The sequence below is a fragment of the Caretta caretta genome, chromosome 2 (assembly GCF_965140235.1).
Source record: "Caretta caretta isolate rCarCar2 chromosome 2, rCarCar1.hap1, whole genome shotgun sequence".
NCBI lineage: Eukaryota > Metazoa > Chordata > Testudines > Cheloniidae > Caretta > Caretta caretta.
Genome location: NC_134207.1, coordinates 11,287,516 through 11,307,866, shown reverse-complemented (window position 1 = coordinate 11,307,866; position 20,351 = coordinate 11,287,516). Strand labels below are relative to the sequence as shown.

At 40.5% G+C, this 20,351-nt stretch overlaps 1 protein-coding gene and 1 long non-coding RNA gene across 5 annotated transcripts in view; one reads left to right on the top strand and one right to left on the bottom strand.

Moving 5' to 3' along the window:
- The window catches only part of LOC125632885 (uncharacterized), a 92,486-nt gene extending 89,402 nt beyond the window's left edge, over window positions 1-3,084 (top strand). For both annotated transcript variants that reach the window (XR_012666863.1, XR_007355439.2), the window contains 2 exons: window positions 460-517; window positions 921-3,084. This is a non-coding gene — a long non-coding RNA (uncharacterized LOC125632885). The remainder of the gene's footprint in view (window positions 1-459; window positions 518-920) is intronic.
- Window positions 1-20,351, bottom strand: part of TRAPPC9 (trafficking protein particle complex subunit 9) — an 811,376-nt gene that overhangs the window by 8,056 nt on the left and 782,969 nt on the right. The window lies entirely within an intron of this gene.

The following is a 20,351-nucleotide window of genomic DNA, read 5'->3' as shown; positions in this document are numbered from 1 at the left end:
AGAGGTGGAGGAGGCGGCAGCTCCTTGCACCCTCATGCAGTGCAAACCATAATCTGGCCCTATGTGAGCTGAATTTCACCTGCTCTTTATGCATAAGTATTGAGCAAAAAGAACCAGGTAGTCAGCTAGGGGAGTGGGCAGGGGTGCTATACACAGTTCTTAAATACAAACTGTAACTGGTGATAGATCCTGTTCTGGATGCCCACATGTCCATGTGTCATAGCCAGAAATAAATCTCCCTGTTAATAAGGTGACCTTTTAAAGCAGGGCAGTCTCTGTTGGGGTTTGCAATGTGATACATCTCTATCACATACAGTACACTAATATCCAGCAATAAGAAAAAATGGGATTTCAAAATGTTACAGGGGTAATAAAGCTTGTCTACTTATTGCACTTTATTTCATTCTGAGATTCTTATTTTTTACTTTACAGTTTTCATTTATTTCTTTTTTCTCACAGAGACAGCAGTAAATATAATGCCTCTAAACTGATTCTGCTGGGCCAAACTGCAATCAAAGTAAGTGTGCCCAGTAACACTGCCTATTTGGTTGTACAGCAGTGAATGATTCATTGCCTATACAATATGAAATTGCTACTATAATTCCCCACTCTGAAAGGGTTTCCAGTTGTGCATTATCAGTGTACTTCACAGACTAAATTTATCTCTGATGCACTGTAGATACTATAGTATTTCTATTTCACAACAGGCTCTTGTTCAGAGACAGGGAAAAGCTTTGAGCACATGTGAGAGAGACCATTCGGAGTGGATACATACATTCAGGATATCTCACATTCATGGGGCTGTTCAGTTCCATTACTCCAACCTCCTCCCATATTACTGCCATTGTGGGATTTGCAGTTACTTTTCTCCAAAGAAGGTTTGAGTTGTATTAATCAGAACGTGCCCTATTTTCTTACAGATATTATTTCCTATTCTCCAGGAACGTTCAGACATGCTCGGCTCGGAGAGAGAATATTTCTCACAGGAGCGAGTTTTTGATTTTTTGCATTGTTGGCTCAGAACCAGAATATGATCTAGGCTTCTGTAATGCCCATTGAGCCTGGCAAACTGAACAAACATTGATGCACCAACGAAGAAAACAGCTAGCAAGAACGAAGACACAAGTTCAGAAATTAACATTTTTTGACAGATCCATTCAGCAAACGACAGGCTGATCAGTCAAAGGCGGTGATCTCTAAACTTCCCTTCAACCACAGCTGCCACGTCACAGCACAAGAAGCAGGCACACAACACAAGAGGTACAACAGTCAGAGCAGACATGATGCGGACACCAGGATCCCAAACTGCTGGTGTTATATATGTCATTTTTTAGAAACATTCCAGTGGTACAGTTGAAAATGAGGCCTATTTAAGCAAAACATTTCCATTTCAAATAGGATGTACAGTTTATGGGATTAGAAGGAACACGCTTCACAATCAACCTGAGCATTCTGGGGAGGGCTTGAGAAACTATTTTTGTACCACCGCACCCAAACGTAATGGGTTTTGCACAGCACGACGATCGCACTACTTTCTGCAGTCGTGGTTCTCAAACTTATTTGATCACGCCCCCCCCCCCCCCGGTGTTGTGTCTGTAATAGTTTCTGCCACCAATGGCAGCGCAGAAGTAAGGGTGACGTGGTATGGCATTATCACCCTTACTTCTCTGCTGCTGCTGCTGGCTCTGCCTTCAGAGCTTGGCACCCGGCCGGCAGCCACCGCGCTCCCCCGGCCCGGCGCTGAAGGCGGTGCCATTCCATGCCGCGTTTACTTCTCTGCTGCAGTTGGCAGTGGTGCTGTCTTCAGAGCCGGGTGTCTGGCCTGCAGCTGCTGCTCTCCGGATGCCCAGCTCTGAATGCACGCAGTAAGTTTTTTCCCCTCTAAAGCTTCTCGCACACCCACAGAATATATTCCACACACCCCCCCTCCAGTTTGAGACCCCCAGTTCTATAGGACTGTCTCAGGACTTCAGGGTAGGCTAGCAAGACGGTCGTTAGGGATATATTCCAAGCTTAACTGACTGATTTCTCACACAAAAATGTGTGTGTGTATATACACACTTAAGGTTCTCCAGCCACCTGCTGCAGAAGTGGAGACCAACTGCTCTATTTCTTTTCATGGCTCTCTCTTGGAGGAAGTGCTTTCATTCTTAAAAAACTACCCTTTACTTTGGTTGCTTCATACCATGGGGCCTTGCCGCTGTGAGCTTTACTGGCCCCAAAGACTGCCTCTGACTCACATGAACCTTCAGAAATATTCAACGAGCTATGTGCATAAGTCTTTATTTTAAAGCTACTCATCTATTTGCCATTAGGTTTTCAACTCCATGCTTTACTTCAGGAATTATGGATGAAACTTTTGCTTGCTGTCCCCATCGTGTAATAACAGTTCAGACTATTGCTCCACAACATCTTTAAATTAAAATATTAAATCCACAAGAAGGTGAGGAAATTATACCCATCTCCAACAAAACAGTTTTCTTTGGTATTCTTGTAAATCAGTTCACTAAACATTGATTTAGAAAGAGACACAAAGAAGAGAGGAGTGTTGTGTGTCTGCCTGTCGGTAGATGGACTAATTATTTCCTGTCCTCATAGCAGTAGGCTGTACATTTGTAGTTATAAAGCCAACTATCTCAATAACATGCCAAATGACAAAACACGTGCATCTGTGCTGTAGAATACTACAGTAAGCAGTGTTTAGAAACAGTTATGTTTCATCAGAGAAAGCCTCTTGATCTGACATGCAGTTTCACCCCCTTCCTGACTCAGAAAGCACCTACTATACCATATGGATCCGCTTACATATTTTAATCCATGGACAGAGGAAAAGCCATGTGTATAGGGTCCATTTTCTGTGGATTCAGCTTACTAACACAGATGGCATATAAAAGCTGTGATTGCTCACACCACTGCTTTGCAAGTGAATCATTACTGGCTTCAATATATGCTTGCTCTGAGTCATATGAAACAGCAGACAGTGGCAGTATCTAAATCGTGCTTGTCATAAATATAAAGGGAAGGGTAAACACCTTTAAAATTCCTCTTGGCCAGAGGAAAAACCCTTTACCCTGTAAAGGGTTAAGAAGCTAGGATAACCTTGCTGGCACCTGACCAAAATGACCAATGAGGAGACAAGATACTTTCAAAAGCTGGAGGGGGGAGAAACAAAGTCTCTGTCTGTGTGTGTGATGCATTTGCCGGGAACAGAAAGGAATGGAGTCTTAGAACTTAGTAAGTAATCTAGCTAGATGTGCATTAGATTCTGTTTGTTTAAATAGCTGAGAAAATAAGCTGTGCTGAATGGAATGGATATTCCTGTTTTTGTGTCTTTTTGTAAATTAAGGTTTTGCCTAGAGGGATTCTCTATGTTTTGAATCTAATTACCCTGTAAAGTATTTACCATCCTGATTTTACAAAGGTGATTCTTTTACTTTTTCTTTGGCCGCTTGTGCATCCATCTCCATCTGTCTGAGTTCTACCCGTCTTTCATGTTCCTTTTGTCTTTCCTCAGCCTCAAATCTGGCTAATTCCAGCTTCTGTAGAACAGTGCAGTCTGTCATCCTAACCTCTCTGTTTTTAACTAACTTTACACCCGAGAGTTAGAAAGAAAACAAAAAAAAAAACTTGGCTTGTAAAATTTTGCTGTGCTGTCCAGATACCTATGTTCTCTGACAGTGATTGTCAGCCTACAGAAAAATCCTTAAAAAAAAACCTAACACCTTTGTCTCCAGGTAAATAGGCAGAAAACCCCTTTAGTTGTTATTAGGAAAAAAAAAAACTTCTTCAGGTCTGTGAAGACTTATGAATTTCCCTGCAGGAGGTTAACTACCCTGCCTTTAGGTATAGAAAACTCTAGCTCACAAAAGACTATTCCCTTTCGTCTCTGCTCTGGCCCCAAAGCAGAGAAAAAAACAAACTCTAACTGCTTGCAGCCGAAAACCTGCTTTTCAGCAGCCCAAAGGAAAAAAAATCTTCCTTTTTAAGATCTGTGCTTCTTGTTCAAAAAATCAAAATCCTTAAAAAAAAAAACCCCAAAACTAACACCTTTGTCTCCAGGCAAATAGACAGAACCCCCCCCCCCCCCAGTTGCTCTTTGGTAAAAAACAACTTCAGGTCTCTTGAAGACTTCTGAATTTCCCTGCAGGAGGTTAACTACCCTGCCTTTAGGTAGAGAAAACTCCAGCTCACAAAAGACAATCCCCTTTTGTCTCTGCTCTGGCCCCCAAGCAGAGAAAAAAAACCTCTGCTTTCAGTTTAAAACCTGCTTTCCAGCAGCTCAAAGGAAAAAAAAATTCCTTTTAAAATCTGTGCTTCTGGTTCAAAAAATCTCAAATTAATCTCAAAATGATTTCAAATTAATCCCACCGCTCTGCCACCATGTCAAGGTTCCTTCCCCACTCTGAACTCTAGGGTACAAATGTGGGGACCGGCATGAAAACCTCCTAAGCTTATTTTTACCCGCTTAGGTTAAAACTTCCCCAAGGTACAAACTATTTTACTTTTGTCCCTGGACCTTATTGCTGTCACCACCAAGTGTCTAACAGATATATAACCGGGAAAGAGCCCGCTTGGAAACATCTTTCCCCCAAAATCCTCCCCAAACCCTACACCCCCTTTCCTGGGGAAGGTTTGATAAAAATCCTCACCAATTTGCATATGTGTACACAGACCCAAACCCTTGGATCTTAAGAACAATGAAAAAGCAATCAGGTTCTTAAAAGAAGAATTTTAACTGAAGAAAAAGTAAAAGAATCACCTCTGTAAAATCAGGATGGTAAATTACCTTACAGGGTAATTAGATTCAAAACATTGGGAATCCCTCTAGGCAAAACCTTAAGTTACAAAAAGACACAAAACCAGGAATATCCATTCCATTTAGCACAGCTTATTTTCTTAGCCATTTAAACAAATGGCAACTAACACATATCTACCTAGATTACTTACTAAGTTCTAAGACTCCATTCCTTTCTGTTCCCGGCAAAAGCATCACACAAACAGAGAGAACCTTTGTTTCTCCCCCCCTCCAGCTTTGAAAGTATCTTGTGTCCTCATTGGTCATTTTGGTCAGGTGCCAGTGAGGTTATCCTAGCTTCTTTTTCCTCTGGACAAGAGGGATTTTAAAGGTGTTTACCCTTCCCTTTATATTTATGACAGTGCTAGAATTCAGATAAAAGATAATCAGTGTTTCAGAAAATTAGAAGACGAGTCTAATGCAAGCATTGATACAAAATATAATAGGTGCAGGGGAAAGTCAAGCTGTCAGGGAAGAAAAATGAAGGTTCGGATGTCTGTTACCGGAGGAGAGTTTCATGCTTTATTCCTAGATATTAAAATAAAGCAATGGAATAAGTCCTTGTTCTTTTCTCTCTTTACTTTTCATGTACCCCTTATATTTCATTTACTTGCACATGCCTGGTGCAGAAAATACCTTCATGTGCTTTACCGCAATGCATTGCAATGCTAGAAATTAAAGAAGGGAAAGTCCTAGAGGGCATCTTGTCTGTCCTGCATCACCAAACTGATGCTGGATTGCTCTATATAAGTGCAATATATTTATTATTATTACATACGCTACTGAGACAGGAACCATTGGCTAATGGTTAGAACCCAGGATGGAAGGTACTGAATTAGCACAATATAAGAAATTAGGTGAATAGATAGAATCAGGAGCCCTGGCCCCCCTACTGATTCCCTGATTTAGGCAAGGAATTTAACCTCTGTGTGAGTTCATCCTTTTGTTACCTACCTTACACACTAGGTTAATATATACCACAGGGAAGCTGAGAGATTTAATTAGGAATAATAGTAAAAAATATTTCAGAATTCATATAACATCTTTCTTCCATTGTTTTAATGTGCTTTACAGAGGCAAACGAATGTTTCTAAAGTGCTTTAAGATTCTAAGATGAAAGATACTGTATCAGCGAAAAATGTTATTTAGCGTCTGCAAGGTGAGACTGTCATAATCACATGGTGAAAACTTGCACTTGTAAATAAATTCCAATTACTATTAACTTCTGTCTCAAAATCAATATCTAAATATATTAATATAAAATAAGTAGAATACTTTACATACTCTTGCTATTTTCCCAGTTCCAATATAGTTTCTGTAGGAGCTTTGGCAACTCAGAGCTATAATTCCAAACTTGTGTGCTGAAAGTTCTACGTACATATACTGTCATGGTTAATTGGATTTGTGCACAGAACTCCCTATGCACCAATGTGAAAGTTTAGCTTGGAAACAGCATACCAATGGGACCCTGAATGTTTATCCTCAATGAAAATACATAGTCTGGCAATGTTTACACTCATCTTCCAAAGTTTATATTGATTTTGAGATACATACTGTACTGTGTGGGTGATTTGTACTATTCCTCATATTGAGGGAAAGAGAGTTTTCAATCAGATATTTGCCATTAAAGACCAGGGGCCATATCATCCATTGGTGTAGCTGCACTGACTTCAATTCTCTCTCTCTCTCTCTCAAACAGTTTACACTGGCTGAGAATCTGGTCTGGGACTTTTAATAAATCTTAGACAGAGCTTAATTTATTCAAATGAGAAAGTTAACAAAATTTAAAGCAGCAGATGGCTAGAGGAGTAAATAAACTCACTCACTTGACAGATACAAACTGATCTTCAAGCCCACAAACACAGACCGTAACCAGCTGCAGTGTGATAGTTGCAGGGGGTTCTTAAGATAGGCTTTTTAAAAATGTTGTTATAACTGTGCAAGGGAGGTTAGTTTTGCTAATCTGCATATTTGAGAGAGCAACACTAAGGCTTTGTCTGCACTAGGGTTTAACAGACAAAAAGGCCCGTGTGGATGCTCTTCCGCCGACATATCTACCGCAGCTCATAGGGGGTGGTTTAATTATGACGGTGGGAGACTGGCTACATAGAAGACCTTACAGTGGTGCAGCTGTGTGGTGTAAGGTCCGTAGTGTAGACATAACCAGTTTGATGAGGAACAGCGATAACACTGAAATCTCTAGATAAGATGCATCAGATACTTGGTTGGAGAAAAGCTAAAGAAAGAGAGCCCAAGCAGGAATTACTGCAGTGACATAGTGTTACAGAATGATTCAGTTATTTTGTGTACACACAGTATAAAGTGATGATTAAAAGCCTTAGCCACGCCAGTTTGGCTTTCAGTTTTGCTAGCAGAGCAATCTAAGGGCCAGAAATGCTGTTTGGAACTGCTTCAACTTTCTCTTTTCCTGAGTGGTAACATTCGTTCAGGTTTTTACAGGGAACGCTCAGGAGCACAGAGAGCAAAAATCAGCAAACGTTACCATTTGCAAATACATTGAACAACCCAGTTTGACCCGCTTATATATTTTTTTTTTAAAAAAACAAACGGCGAAATCTCAGGATGGAGAGAAATCATCCCACCACAAACAAACCCGCCGTTTGATTCAAGCTGATTCTCTTGTCTGGCAGTTTTTGATTTAGCAAGTACCTTGTCCCTTCTTTTATGCATCAAGTCAGAAACAGTTTCTGGCAGCCTTGTATTTCATTTTGAGTAAGCAGTTTTGATAGAGGAGTGTTCAGGTTCTGCGCAGTATTCTTCCAACATACCAAGCTCTTTTGAACTCCGTTAAATACCTTATTCAACAACCAAACCCAAGTATTGTTTCTGTCTCCCTAGTCCTCCTTTATTCTTTCTTGTGCAGAGCATTTCCCCTTCATTTTCCAAAAGGATGGTGCAGATTATTTACACATTGGGAAATAGGGTTGGTTATGTTTGTTTGTCCATTATGAGGCCTACAGTATTTTCACAGCTGGATAAATCCAAACAAAAGATATTCATAAAAACGTATTGCTTCTATGTTCCTGGTTGTGCTCATCAAGCACTGGCCAAATGGTTATTTAATAACATGAAAGCATCACATGTATTTACATAAATTCTACTGTATGTCTTTGAGATCAGTTTCTCATACCAAGCCCAACCATTTTAACTTGGAGCAACATCGTTTGGCTATTCACTGTAATGCAGAAAAAATACTGAGCTAAATTCATCCATAACATTACTCCATTGGAGCCAATAACTATACCGTGTATAAACACGCATAGCTATTTACATAGTAATACTTTAAAACTGTGCTAGGATTTTATCCTTAGAGTCGACCATTCTAAGCCTTATGCTGTAAGGTGCTGAATGTTCTCAGCTCCCACTGAAGTCAGAGCAACTACAAAGGTGCTCAGTACGTCTTTAGATCAGATCTTTTGAGATGGGATGATTCTAAAGCATAGACAAAACCAATCTAACTTTCTGGAAATACCAACAACTGAGCCAGAGTCCTTCAAGTAATGTAACAGTCACACTTCTGCAAACATACAATGTGGAGAACAGGGGATTAGATATAGTAAATAAATGATAAAACGCTAAGATGAACTACTGAAGCAGCCAACCCAATTTCATAATCCTTCCTAGCTGCCTGATTTCTGGCAATCTTTCTCATACACAAAACATTTTAAAATTGAATTAGTCATTTTATTTCTTCCACAAGCAATTAAAAAGAAATACACCATTAAAACCATTGTTGCAGCAAAGTAAGCAGTGAGTAATCTTTGATACTTGTCAGTATTTTTCTATTTAATCAGTCATCCACAGTGGCTGGTATTCTAAAGATCGATCTTGACTGGTCTGATTACAGTTATCCCAGATGCATTCTCAGTTTGTATCTGTTATTTGCTCGATGCTGACAATGGATGAAGGCAGCCTTTATGTCCCCTGTGGACTCTGTTTCAAAAGGATTGCTTTATTTTTCAAACTCGTTCACTTGGACGGAGTAAGCTTTCTTCCCCCTCATCACTATAATGCTAATGTTCAATTTAATTCCCAAGTTTACCCATAACAGCTACGTGATCAGCGTTCAGTTTCAGTGCTGTTCGATCTCTGACTATTATAAACATTTGGATGTAGTAAAAACTTCTTCAAGTAAAGCTAAACACCAGGGTCATGCTCTCTGGAAAGAAATGCACTAACAAAACCTGTGTTCTGGGTGCTAGTTGGCTCCAACTTTTAACTGGAAATTTAGATAAATCTGACTACGTATGAACCACAGATTTCTTTTAAGAAACTAGTTTATTCCTTCTGTTTAATCTTTAGGTATTGGGTGGTAGGGTTTGGTGGTGGTGATGTTTATGCATTCTGTAATGTACCTTTCTCATCTAGATGAAATTTCTGGAAAGCTGATCACACTCCCTTCTTCTCTGGCAACCAGGATGACTTGTCGTTTGATGGTTTGCCAGAAATTTCATCTAGATGAGCAAGGTATTTGCTATCGAAGTGAAAATCGGTTGAGTTTTACTGCTTGTGTCAGGTCGTAATCTAAAGGCTCAAAAGCAGATCCCTTTAATTTTAAAGCACTTTTTTTTTTCTAATTGAGTCTAAACTTCTTTTGACTAGTTTCTGTGGCACAGTCCCAGTTTGTTTAAATAATCCTGATATCTGAATGTAGGCCAATCACTTGTATCTGCTCATCGCAAGCAGGTTTGCAGTCAAGATCTTTTGATCAACTGCTACACAGGTCAAGCTAACAGATAATATGCCCATGTTTTGAAAATTTCTTGTCTTATGATTCACATATGCTTTAAGGCCTTTGAAAACATTATTACTGTAGCTTGCTTATGGCAGAGCTACTTCTTTTCATTGATTCCTTGCACTGTTTTGCAAAAAAAATATACCAACAGGTGCTAAGTACTAGACAAAGTAAACTCACACTGTGATGCATTGGATTGTGCTGTATATTATTATTCTGTATAGCACTAGCATAAAAGATTTCTTTTGTACAAGAAATATTCTAGGAATAAGCCCATAATGCAGTAGAATATGTCTTAAAATATTACTTAAACTGTAGATTATTCAAAAGAAAACACTATGATTTCTCTCCAAAGGCTATGTAATCATATACAGTAAAAGCTTCATTATCTGGTATGTTGGAGGAAGGGGGGGCAATTAGTCAGAAATTCCTGTCAACTAACAGTTATACTTACCAATGGATTACCAATATTCAAAGAATTAGAATACAATAAAATGAATAAACATTTCTATTCTCGCCCTTTTCAAGACATGAACAAATATCTATTTTCTGTTTTAATGTCAACGCAACTCTATTACGCTGCTCTCCTTTGCTTTTTGCTGGTATTTTGGATGCCATAATGGTAAGGTAGTGTTAATATTTTACGATAAACACGGGAAAATACACCGAGTAATAAACGGACCAATCACAATGGTGGATACAAACAGAAAGAACAGCATTCGGCTCATCACGGCGAACTTGAAGTTCTCCTTCCAACTGCTCTTGGAAATTCCGGGATCCTGAATAGGCATGTAAATATCAGTTTAAAAAGTTAACTACTTAAATGATAGATGGAACATTTTATATCTAAGCCTCTCTGTGAAATGCAAGGAAACTTCATTAAGAATGCCTAGACATTTGTTTAAAATACACACAGTAAATACCATAAACGGCCTCTCTATTCTTGAGTAGTTCTGGGTTATAGACCTTAGTCATGTGTAATCTGGTAACCACATGCCCCACCTTACCTTTTTTAAAGTGCTGAGATAGGACGATTTGTCCCTGAATAAAACCCTTTATTATCTCCAATTAATTCCAGCTCATTGAGTTTCAATCATGGCTGGGCTAAACTAGCCCCATGAGGGCCAGTTTAACCAGTTAACCAATGTCGCTCTGGCGGCAGGCTGGCATGGGGCGGCAGCATTGCTGTCCTGCTGGCCCAGCGTGGCTGGGGCTGGAGCCAGGACTGCAGGGCTGCTCAGGTGCGGCAGGGGCCAGGGTCCCACTGGCTCGCCCACCGCGGCCGGGGCTGGTGTCCTGCCGGCATGGCACGACCAGCGCTGGTTAACCATTTAACCTTTTACATCCCTAGTCCCAAATAGCTTCGGCATCTATTCCAATTAGCTACGGCATTGGTCCTGGTTATTAGATTGAACATTTGCACTGGGAGCTATCAAAAATGCCAGTTTCTAGAGCATTCCAGTTGGTAAAGTGCTGGATAACACAGCTTTTACTGTACACGGCTTTCGCCCTCTTTGTGTATCTCCACAATGATGGTGGCGAGGTGCGACGCTGACTGGCCCTAGAGAGGAGAACCATAACATTCTCCTGTGATAAGTGTGGGTGGCATGCCTTTTGTAACCAAATGCAGAACAAAACGGTCTGCAGTCATACCACGTTATGCTGAAAGCCTGTCTGATCTCTAAGAAGAATTGGTCAGGGTAGTATTTTGATTGGAGACCTCCAAGAAACCTTTAGGTGCTTCAGGAAACAGTGATAGTGATGCATTTCCTCTGAGTCAGTACTCAACACCAGCAACATAGCGGATACTATACAGCAGGAAGGGCTGTCTTACAGATGAGACATACAGCTGAGCTTTTTGTATGTGCAAAAAGAAAGGACGTTACTCCCAGTGTTCAGGTCTAAATTCTACCTCTGGTCATTACATTGTAAACATTACATTACCTACCTAAACTCTCCCTAGATATAGTAATTTCAAGTGGATACAGTAATCTTCATTACCAGATTTCAACTGCAGTGTACTATTGCTATGTGCTCTTTACATAGATGTTGCATTGTATGCCACAAGTCACTATTTTTCATTTAATTTGTTATTTTGGGATCCTTTGCGATGTAAAGTCCCTGTGTAATCTGGAATTGTCCAAAGTGGGAAGGACTTCAAGAATACATGTAGAAGGATGGAAGAACAGAGATATCTGTGCATAGACATACAGAAACACATGGTAAGAATGTTTTAAGAAAGCATTATAGTGATAGTGAATATGTTAACAAAGGGTCAGTAGATGTTCCTGAAGATACATTTTGTGTGTGTGTTACAGGGCAGCCAGGAAATATTAGATCAGACGTCAAGGTTGCAAGAAAATTTTACCCTAACACAGCAGCCTTTTTCCAGAGCCCTGTTAAAGGTAATACATAACTCCCTATTAACAGGCAGGTAGATGATTTGCTGCCTCTCAACGACTGTGTAAATATGAGCACTAAGACACCAAGCCTCATGGGGCTAGTTTAGCCCAGCCATGATTGAAACTCAACGAGCTGGAATTAACTGGAGATATTAAAGGGTTTTATTCAGGGACAAATCGTCCTATCTCAGCACTTTAAAAAAGGTAAGGTGGGGCATGTGGTTACCAGATTACACATGGCAAAGATCTATAACCCAGAACTACTCAAGAAGAGAGAGGCCATTTATGGTATTTACTGTGTGTATTTTAAACAAATGTCTAGGCATTCTTAATGCAGTTTCCTTGCATTTCACAGACAGACCTAGACATAAAATGTGCCATCTCCTAATTCTAAATTGTTCGAGGTCTCACTTAGTGGGTTCAGTTAAATTCTTTCATGTTTTTGTTACTGCTGTTGCACCAAAACATCACCTAGTAAATCCAGGCAGACATGTCTGGAAAGTTATCAGACCATAATTTCTGAGGCATTACTATTTCTTGGATCTGACCAAACTGTATCATCCTTTGCTTTTAAAACCTGACCTTCCTTCAAACCCATTTCAAATCCACTTACCAACAGCACTATGATTTCTTGCAGGACTACACCATAGCCACACAGCTAAAAGAATCCTCATCTCTACCAGAATGGCTGGCGTACTTCTTCTGAAGAGTAAACCAGCTAGTCAACCTGCATTATTTAACCAAATACTATAGCCAAGCAGTGACTGCTGAGAACAGCTTTAACCTTATGTTACAGAACAGTACAACTGAATAAAAAGTAAAAACTTGTTAGAACAGAAAATTCTAAATCCAATCAAATAAAGCAAGAAACTGCCCAGCCACCTGATTGAGTTTGGTCGCATTAGACACCTGCACGTCTACCAATGTGATATATGCCATCATGTGCCAGCAATGCCCCTCTGCCACGTACACTGGCCAAACTGGACAGTCCCTATATAAAAGAATAAATGGACACAAATCAGACATCAGGAATGCTAACATACAAAAGCCAGTAGGAGAACACTTCAATCTTCCTAAAAAAGAAAAGGATAGTGAGTTTGTGTGTGTGGTTTTTGGGAGGGGGGTGAGGGGGTGAGAGAATCTGGATTTGTGCAGGAAATGGCCCAACTTGATTATCATGCACATTGTGTAGAGAGTTGTCACTTTGGATGGGCTATCACCAGCAGGAGAGTGAATTTGTGTGGGGGGGTGGAGGGTGAGAAAACCTGGATTTGTGCTGGAAATGGCCCAACTTGATGATCACTTTAGATAAGCTATTACCAGCAGGACAGTGGGGTGGGAGGAGATATTGTTTCACATTCTCTGTGTGTATATAAAGTCTGCTGCAGTTTCCACGGTATGCATCCGATGAAGTGAGCTGTAGCTCACGAAAGCTCATGCTCAAATAAATTGGTTAGTCTCTAAGGTGCCACAAGTACTCCTTTTCTTTTTGCGAATACAGACTAACACGGCTGTTACTCTGAATTCAATCTTCCTGGACATTCTATAACAGATTTAAAAGTAGCTATACTTGAACAAAAAAAACTTCAGAAACAGACTTCAAAGAGAAACAGCAGAACTAAAATTCATTTGCAAATTTAACACCATTAATTTGGGCTTGAATAGGCACTGGGAGTGGCTGGCTCATACAAAAGCAGCTTTATCTCTCCTGGAATTGACACCTCCTCACCTATTGTTGGGAGTGGACTACATCCACGCTGATTGAATTGGCCCTGTCAACACTGGTTCTCCACTTGTGAGCTAACTCCCTTCCTTTCATGTGTCATTATATAATGCCTGTACCTGTAACTTTCACTCCATGCATCTGAAGAAGTGGTGTTTTACCCAAGAAAGCTTATGCTCAAATAAATCTGTTAGTCTTTAAGGTGCCACCAGACTCCTTGTTGTTTTTGTGGATACAGACTAACACCGCTACCCTCTGATAAATGAAGCATTAGAATGCCTGAAAAAGATTGGGGTCTCCATTTGTGAAATGGATCCATGTCCTCATGGCTGGTAAGAGCCAGTGAAGAACAACTGAACCCACTGGTAACAGAAAATCTCTATGACAAATCTATCTTGCTATTCCGGACCTTTCTCCTTCTACCAAAATTAACATTTTGGCCTGTCTTTCTATCATCATCTTGCTGATGTCAAGCCATCAACTGGAACTTGCCATTCCCAAAACTGAGCTACTGAACTTTTCCCTGGAGCCCTTTCCTCTCCCCCACTTTCTCTACCGTGGGGACAGCATCGCCATCCTCCGTGTCTCTCAAGACTGTAATCTTGGCTTCCTCTTCCCTTGTCCCCCTCTTATGACTCACATTTCCAGGCTGTATCTAAACCTCGAGTTTCTCAATCTCAGACCACACATTAGCAATACTTTATATAGAGACACAAATGTTTAAAATACCCAGTAAGAGTGAGATGTGAACCTGACTCCTGAAGGAGATCTATGCTTATTATATTGTAGGGCAATGTGTTCCACTCCCAAATTGGCTGCACCCCCCCCCCCCCCGCATTCATTCTTAATTGTAAACTTTTCAAATCTCCAAGTTGGTTCATAATGGGTCATTTCAATCTGCTAGCTTTTGTTACCAGCAGCTCCTTACAGTATCAAGCCCAATGCAGAACTAAAGGTAAAAGCTGGGGATTTATAAGACACACACCAAGGAGGAGGAAAGGTTAAAAAGAAATCTAGCCTTAACAAAAAATAAATTGCAATACACACAGTGCTATTAAAAGAAAGAGAACTCTTTGATAAGAGAGTTAAAGCCTTTCTTCCCAGCACTCAAGGGCTCAGATCTGAGCTTGGTGAAATATAGAAAGAATGAAAAGTTTGGGTTTAAATAAATTGACAAATTAAATACATCAGGATAAAAAAATTCAGCCTAGCTATGGAGAGTAGAGAATTAAATCCTCTCTGAACTCAGAGGCTGCTGTACATGCCTTCAGCTTCACCCACCTAGTGTTGCAAATCATTCCAGCATACTTCTCTATTTTTAATTGGCCAGCTGGGTGGCAAAATCATTTCCAGCTAAAATTTAAAACTCGATTTCTTCCAGAGAAACCAGTGGAACAAAATGAGGAAAGAACAAGTATCAAATTCTGTCCTTTTATCATTGGCTTTTAAATGGCAGATACAATTATGTGCAAATCAGTGTGGTGTGGTGGTTCATTAGGTCTCTTTTCTAAGAATTATTTGTGCAGAACTTGGTGGGCGGACAGGACAAGGATATCAGCTTATCTGCAGAAACACAATATTGTGTCTGTTGTACCTGCTAGAGACACACAGATGCATAATCAAAGAACACAGAGACTATTAACCCTTGCCAATCCACAGCAGATGAAATAGACAAAATGCAACAGTTAGCAACAAAAAGATTAGAAATGTTGTCTTAGGTCTGATATAAAAAGTGGTCTTTCAGAAGTTTAAATTGTTCACTTCTGTCAAATATATGTGGAAACGAAGCTCGTAAGAAATGGAGAACAGAGTTTCTAAAATGCAGAAAGTTACAGAAAACTGAGATTAAAATGCTTCAGAAATCAAACTCTGGAAAGATTTAATGATCAACTCATAACATCTTTCTGGACTAGCGTGTCACTTTGTCAAATAACCTACACTTTGTTACTGATTAAACAGGGCATACACACTTATTTTTACTTCATCTGAAAAACATGCACTCTCTCCACACCTAATTCTCCAAATTCTCAGCGGGTGTAAACTGGTGCAGCTCTGTAAAAGTCAATTGAACATCAGTGATTTGTACCATCTGAGGATCTGCAATGAGGCACTTAACAGGCTTCAGAACTGTGGCTGGAGGACAGCCCAAGAGGAATGAGTTTTAATAAGGAACATAAATTCTTACTCGAGTAGTGTCCCTATGGGTGCTCCTCTGCAGGTGTCCGTGCACCGCTTGAGCCCTTGATCAGAGATTTCAAGCTAGCAGTGTCCGTCTGGCTCACGCATGAGCCCTATGCCTCCTTGTAGCAGACACTGAGGTTATATAGGGATGCATGGGCAAACCACCACCTTAGCCTGAGATAGAACCCTAGTGAGTCTGTCTAGAGTGTCCTCAGACTTCTGTTTTCATTGCAGTTAGGTAGTTTATAGTTGTAGGTTATTGTTTAGTATAGTTAGTTTTAGGTGAGATGATTGTTTTTCCCTCTTTTCACTCTGAGAGGCTTGTCTTCTCCTGGCGGGGCATGCCTGGCTCACCAAGTTTCAAACACTTCCTTTCTTCCACCAGAATTAGTACACTTCTGTGTAGTCTTAGCAGAGAGACCAAGAATCGAACGCTATGGAGACTAAGGGCATGTCTACATTGCCTCACAGTTCAGATTACAGGGGTGTGAAGTGCAGCATGTACCTCAGTGCGGAGCTGTAACTCCACTGTACAGATGCAGCAGGCATGACCTTAAAGGTCTGTCGTTTGCATCGATGTAGTCCTCTTCAAACAGAGCCACATTTGTGCAAACTAGGGACTTTTAAGTTCATGCCTGCTGGATCTGCATGGAGCAGTTTATACCACCGTAGCCCAAACGGTGGGGAAGTGTAGACATGCCCTTAGTCACCCTCTCAGCCCCAGAAATGGTTCTTCCTCAGCAGGCACGCTGGTAGGCAGTGTTGAAAATGGCACTGCTGCCATTCAAGTGGGACCTGCCCTTAGGATGAGAGAGGATTTTCGTCTCCAGGACTGCAAATCTGGGATCACATGTAAACTAAAAAGAGAATTCAACCTGCAGTTTCACATTGTAAAAAGTCATTTTGTTGGCGGTCTGGTCCTTCCTAAAGTGAAAAATGTTTTCAGTTTAATGGTGTTTTGTTCTGCTACCTAATGGCCTCTAATACAAGTTCAGGTTATGTTCTTACATAACTACTGTTGAAATTAGACAGTGAAGGCAAGTCTGTGACCTGGTTAGAAAGCATATAAAATGAACAGTAACATATTGGAAAAAGTTCCCAAGAGCATTTCTGATTTCACAGAGTGCAGGGCGCCTTGGCAGTTAACCATTCTATTGTATGGTTTGTCTTTTCCAAGATTAATTTGTGGAAAAGCCTGCCCTTCGCCCACTTGTGATACAAACAAGAGACTGAATTAAAAGAACTAAGCATGCAGTCAATTGTGGGATGATAGAGACTCCGTGAGAATGCTACTGGTAATCTATATTCACACTTTACTGTGCTGACTGACCCAGAATGAAATGAGGCCAATGTCTTTTCTAAAGCTCTATATAGCAAAATAAGTTTTCTCTAACCCATTTCCATCACTGGCTTTGTCATGGTTAGTGGCAAAGGAAAGTACCTGAATTGCAAACATAATTTTCAAGATCACAGAAGAGCATAATAATGTGACAAACAGCTCAGAAGTGGTAGGTTTTCAGAATGTAACAAATCACAATAAAAGTGAAATATTTTTCAAGCCTACATAAAGTTGCTAAACAGACATTGCAGTCTACATAGCAAAACAGGGCCTCTGTCTCAGCTCACGGATACAATAAATGCAGACGGTATGGGAGTTTTAGCTAAAAACCCCAAAGTTTTGGAACTGATTTCAAATGTCTAGATGGCAGCAAGAAAAAAACAATTCCTAAGTCATATCATAGACAAGAACCTCGCTCTATTGGATAGGGAGAGAATAAAGCCACCTAAAACACTCAGGCCTTGCATAGGATCTACACCGAGGTCCACATGCTATAACCCTAATGCTCCTCAAGAACGGTCTTTGTGCTGGCATCAAAACAGTCTACGCAGATGGTTATACCGGAGAAGGGCTGTTGATATGGGTTTATGCAGAACCAGTGGAGCCAGTATTCAGGGTTGCAACTGCTATTCCAGCGAACCATGAGAATAGGCATAATCCTCCATGCTAAATAAAGATGGAAAAAGACATTTATTGCCACTTCTAGTATATATGTGTATGTCTAGCACCAGTAAAGATCCAAGAAAACTGCAAATATAGGATCTATATTTAAGAAAGGGGAACAAAGTGACCTTTAAGAAAGGTCCTTTAGTTTGACCTCAGTTGTATGCTTAGAACACATTTTGAAAGAGAGAGTAATTAAGGATATAGAGGTAAATGGTAATGGGGATAAAATACAACATAGTGTTACAAAGGGTAGATCGTGCCTGAGCTGTCTGATCACTTTCTTTGAGAAGATAACTGATTTTTCTAGACAAAGCAAATGCAGTAGCTCTAATCTATCTGGATTTCAGTAAAGGATTTGATACAGTTTCACTTATTGGATAAGATGGGGATTAATATGAGAATCAAAAGATGGGTAAGAAACTGGTTAAAGGGAGACTTCAATGGTTCATGCTGAAAGGTGAACTGGCTGGCTGGAGGAAGGTTTACTAGTGGAGTTCCTCAGGGATCAGTCTTGGGACCATTCTTATTTAACATTTTCATTAATGGTTTTGGCACAAAAAGTAGGAGTGTGCTAATAAAATTTGCAGATGACACAAAGTTGGGAGTTAATGTCAATATGGTGGAGGACAGGAATATCAGGATGATTTAGTTGGGGATTGGTCCTGCTTTGAGAAGAGGCCGGACTAGATGACCTCCTGAGGCGCCTTCCAAACCTGATATTCTTATGATCATATAAGAAGATTTGGATGACCTTGAAAACTGGAGTAATAGAAATGCGACTAAATTTGATAGTGCAAAGTACAAGGACATGCACAACAAAATTTTTTGCTCTAAACTGGGGACTTACCAGAGGAGGAAGCAACAGGAGGAGGAGAAAGACCTGGGTGTATTGATCAAGTACAAAATGACTATGAGTCGCCAATGTGATGCGGCTGTGTAAAGGGCTAATGCAATCCTAGGCAATCAGATGAACTATTTTTAGTAGAGGTAGTGAAGTGTTAGTACCATTATACAAAGGCATGGGTGACACCGCATCTGGACTACTGTTTTCAATTCTCGTTCCCCATGTTTAGGAAAGATTAAGTCAAACTGAAACAGGAGCAGAGAGGGGCTAGTAGGATGATCAGAGGAATGGAGAACCTATCTTACCAGAGGAGACTTAAGGAGCTTGGCTTATTTAGCCTAACAAAACGAAGGCTGAGGAGAGATATGATTGCTCTCTATAAATACATTCAAGGGATAAACATCAGGGAGAGGGAAGAGTTATTTAAGTTAAGGGCCAGTGTTGGCACAAAAACAAATAGATATAAACTGGCCATCAATAATTTTAGGCTTGAAATGAGACAAAGGTTACTAACCATCAGAGGAGTGAAGTTCTGGAACAGCTTTCCCAGGGGAGGAGTGGGGGCAAAAATCCTAACGTGTTTCAAGACTGAGACTGATAAATTTATGACATGGATGGTATGATGAGGTTGCCTACAATAGCAAATGGCCAATCTGTGACTGCTATTAGCAAATATCTCCAACGGCCAGAGATGAGAAACTAGATGCGGAAGGCTGAGTTATTACAGAGAATTCTTTCACAGGTGCCTGGCTGGTGGGTTTTGCCAAAATGATCAGGGTCTAACTGATCACTATATTTGCAGTCAGGAAGGAATTTTCCCCCATGTCAGATTAGCAAACACCCTGTTATTGTTTTGTTTTTTGCCTTCCTCTGCAGTGTGGGGCACAGGTCAATTGCTGGTTTGAATTAGAGTAAATGGTGGGTTCCATGTAACTTGAGGTCTTTAAATCAAGATTTGAGAACTTCCGTAACTCAGCCAGAGGTTATGGGCCTACTACAGGAGTGGGTAGGTAAGGTTCTGTGGTCTGCAATGTGCAGGAGGTCAGACTAGATGATAACTATGATCCCTTCTGGCCTTAAAGTCTATGAGATCTGTCACTATGCACCACCTGGATGTTAAGGGCAGGTGCCTCTGGTGAGGAGAGAGGAATGACTAGAACCAATTTCAGATGGCTACATCCACTCCTGGTAAGTCTTACAGGTGAGTCAGCACCACTTTATGATTAGCAGTGTCAAAGATCATTGGCAGAATGTGACATATAAGCATAGATGTTTTCCCCCCATCCATGGCCATAACCAGGTGAAGTACTAGTGGCGCGTCTATGCCATAATTTACACCAAAACCTCATTGGGAAGGGTCTAGTATATTCATCACGACCTTCTCAATAACCTGGCTCGAGAAGTGAATGATGGACACAGGAAGGTAAGTTGTTACAATCACTGGCACTGAGTGATGCTTCTTTAAGAATCAGCTGAAATATCATGAGCAACAAGGTGGCCAGCAGATTGCCTTCTGGGCAAGGAACTGATGCCCCTTGATGAAGAGTGGGATAAGGGGCTCTCCCACTTGTTTTCACCAGGCAAGAGGCATACTGTTAATTCTGCATTTAATGGGCCAGATTTCCCTTAGTGCTTTCAAACCTCT